Genomic DNA, 3,916 nt, shown 5'->3' on the forward strand with positions numbered 1-3,916 from the left:
TCTCCCTGAAAACCCACATACACGCACATGCATGAATACTCACACACATGCACATGCATACACCCATTCATTATTAGACAGTAGGACTCTTTTAGCACATCCTCCAGGAAAATGTCAGCTGTATGAAGTGAAGGTATTCTGTAGCTACTGGACAGGTTAGAGGCAGTCACCTTTTTATCTAATGGATGAAGGAAATGTCGCTGAAGTAATAACCAAAATGATAAGAACAAATGATGAAAAGGAGGATGCTGCCCAGGGCTCTCAGGTGGCAAGATACAGTAATAAGGACATTCTGGGGGCAGCTAAACGGCACAGTGGATAGAGCACTGGCCCTGAAGTCAGGAGGACCTGAGTTCAAATCCACTTTCAGACCAAACGCTTGACACTTACTAGCTTTGTGACCCTTGGCAAGTAACTTGGCAAGTAATCTCGATTGCCCCCTCCCAAAAAAAAAAAGACATTCTGCTTCAAGTGAGCAACTCTGGGTTCGAATTCTGATATTTGCTATCTGGGTAGCCTTGGGCAAATCACTTCATGTGGGGCCCCTCTTCCTCAACTATAAAGTGGAAGGAAAGCATGTTGGATCTAGAGTCAGAAAGACCTGAAATCAAATCCACCCTCAGACACTTAGTAGCTTTCTGATCATAGACAAGCCATTTAACTTGTTTCCTCATCTGTAAAACGGAAATAACAATACCACCTGCCCCCCAAGTTGTTAAGATAAAATAATACTTATAAAACCCTTTGTAAACCATAAAGTATTATGTAAATGGTAGCTATTATTATTATTGGATCCCTTTGCCCTGGCCACAGACTGTACCCATCTCTCAATGTATAGCCATGTGTGCTTCAGGCCAAAGAGAGATGATTGCGTATGAGAGCGTGGATGAGTCAATTTGAACCATCCGCAGGAGGAACGTGTCAGAGCACACCCTCCTTCTGGTGGACTAGCTTGACTGCAAAAACCTCAGGGAAGGAGTCTTTTTGGCTGCCCCCTGTTGGGAGGCATCTAGTCAGGAAGACACTGCTACCTTTGAATGGGGTAACCAAGGCTAGAAGGGTGCTCTCAGCATCTCCTACCTCCTCAAACCAGCCTTGCCAGGATGCCTCTTTTGGTGGGGCTTATCTCTGCAGAGGGTCATGAGTTATTTTTTCCAGGCTGTTCATGCAGAAAGTGGAGAGAGAAGCCATGAGCCAGACTTCTTCATCTGTCATGATATGTGCTGGGGGATGGGATGGAGGAGGGGACACTTGTATGTGTGTGTCCAAGGAGTCTGTGTGGAGTGCAGGCGAACACATCATTGCCTTATTGACGCTGATTCAGTGGGCCCTGAATACAAAGTTTTCAGCAGCTCCTACAACCGCCTCCTTGCTTGGCTCAGGACCTGTAATTTCGTGAATGTAGGAAACTCCCTCCACCCAGAGAGAGGCAGCTTTTCTGTAATCTATAATCTTGGAGATCTGCCTGGGACACTGAGGGGTTGACTTGCCCAAGGTCAACCAGTCAGTCTGTAACAGAGGCAGGGCTTGAACTCAGGGCTTCCTGACTCTGAGATTAATTCTGTCTCTGTCTCTGCACCTCTGTCTGTCTCTGTCCATCTATGTCTGTCTCTGTATCTCTCTACCTCTGTCTGTCTCCGTCTCTCTGCTGCTGCCCTATTGCCAACAAATAATAATAATATCAGCTCCCGTATCAGGAGAATGTCAGCTCCTTGAGGACGGGGAATATTTCCTTTTTGCCTAGTAGAGGGCCTAACACACAGTAGGTGTTTAACGACTCCTTGTTAAATTGAACTGACTAGAATTTATTTTTCTGTAATGCTTCAAAGGATAACAAAGCACTTTCCTCACAACAACCTTGGGGAGTAGAACATGCAGGAGGGAGAAAGAATGTGAAGTTAATCTGGAAAGATCATGGTTGGTTATTGTCCTTCATTCTCAAAGAGGACCAAATGCCATCACTATGTTAGAGTCAGGGTACAGTGTGTCTGTGCCTCATCAGACCAATAAGAGCTTTAAAGGCTTTACACAGGTTGGGCACAAATTGCCCACGATGAACATATGATCTGGAAAGATACATGGGGACCAGATTAGGATAGGCTTTAAGTGCCAAGCGAAAGAGTTTAGGCGATAGGGGGCTATTGAAGCTTCTTGAGACGAAGAGTGACATGGTCACCCCTCTGCTGTGAGAATATCAGTTTGGTGGCTTTTTGAGGATAGATTAGAAGGGAGAGATTGGAGGCAAGAGGACCAATTAGGAGGCTCAGTAGTCTTGGGGAGAAGTGATGAAGACCTGACTCAGGGTGGTGACCATATGAGTAAAGAGAAAGAAGGGGCCAGATACAAGGGATGTTTTGAAGGTAGAACTGATAAGATCTGGCAACTGATTGACTATGGGAGGGGGCAGTAAGAGAGAATGAATAATTGAGGATGACTCTCAGGTTGAAAACCTGGGTAATTGGGAGAATGGGGCCAGAAACAGGGAAATTAGCAAGGGGGAAGGGTTTGGGAGTAAAGGTCATACATTCTGTTTGGGGCTAGTTGAATTTGAGATGCCAGCAGGATATTTGGGTGGAACTGTCTAATAGGTAATTGGAGTTATGGGACTATCACTCAGAAGAGAAACAAGAACTGGTTTTGTAGATTTGGGAGTTACCAACATAAGAATAATCATTGAACCTATAGGAGCTGAGGAAATCACCAAGACAGTATATATAGAGAAGAGAGCTCAGAACTGAGTCCTAAATCCTGCTTTTGATGCTTACCTCCTGTGTGAGTTTCAATACATTTCTAGGGGCAGCTAGGTGGTGCAGAGGATAGAGCTCTGGTCTTTGAGTCAGGAGGATCTGAGTTCAAATCTGACTTTAGACACTTGACACTTACTAGCTGTGTGACCTGGGCAAGTCACTTAACCCCTATTGCCTCAGCAAAATAATAATAATAATAATAATAATAAGTCATTTCCACCTCCTTGGACCTTAGATTCCTTCTCTCTAAATCAAGAAGATTAGACTAGAACCCTCTGGGGTCCCTTCCAGTTCCCAGGTATTTGAGTCTTTCATTTTCAATATGAAGTAATATCTTTGGGGAGGATTCTAAGAACTGGGAATATGGAGGAGGGAGGGAGGAACATCAAGATCCCAAAGGCTTCCTCTAGGGAGCCTCGAAGGATGCTACCAGGGCTCCTGAGAGGCAGATGGGAGTGTCTGTCGGGGCCCCTGACTAACCATAAGGGACAAAGAGGACAGAAGGAGTGTTAAGGCAGGCAGGAAGCCTGTGGTGCCATGTGGTGCAGTGGAAAGGGCACTGGGCCTGGAATCAGGAATGAAGAAGATGAGTCCAAATCCAGGACATTTACTAGTTGTGTGGCCCTGGGCAAGTCACTTAACTTCTGTTTGACTCAGTTTCCTCAGCTGTAAAAAGAGGATGATAATAACACCCACCTCCCAGGGTTGTTGTGAGGATCAAACGTCTGGCATATAGTAGACACTTAATAAGTATACTTGAGTAGTGGTCAAGAGTGTAAAGTGTTTCTGAGAATTCAAGGATGAGAACTGAGAAGAGGTCATTGGATTTAGTCATGAAAAGGTCATTGGCAACTTTGAAGAGGGCAGGGCTGGCCAAGGGGTCCAGGTGGAAGCCAGACTACAAGAGGTTGAGAAGTGAGTGGGACATCTCGGGGGAAGAAGTGGTGGCCAACTCCTTCAGCTGTAACAATAAGATTATTATAGCTAGCATGTACATAGCACTTTTAGATCTGCCCAAGGCTTTGCAAATATTATTTTATTTTATCCTCACAGGTAGGTGCTATTATGATCCCCATTTTACAGTTGAGGAAACTGAGGCTGAGAGAAAGTAAGTGACTTGCCCAGGGTCACACAGCTAAGAAGTGCCCGAGGCTGGATCTGAACTCAGG

This window comes from Vombatus ursinus, unplaced genomic scaffold (genome assembly GCF_900497805.2).
Source record: "Vombatus ursinus unplaced genomic scaffold, bare-nosed wombat genome assembly UNPS02014768.1, whole genome shotgun sequence".
Lineage (NCBI taxonomy): Eukaryota > Metazoa > Chordata > Mammalia > Diprotodontia > Vombatidae > Vombatus > Vombatus ursinus.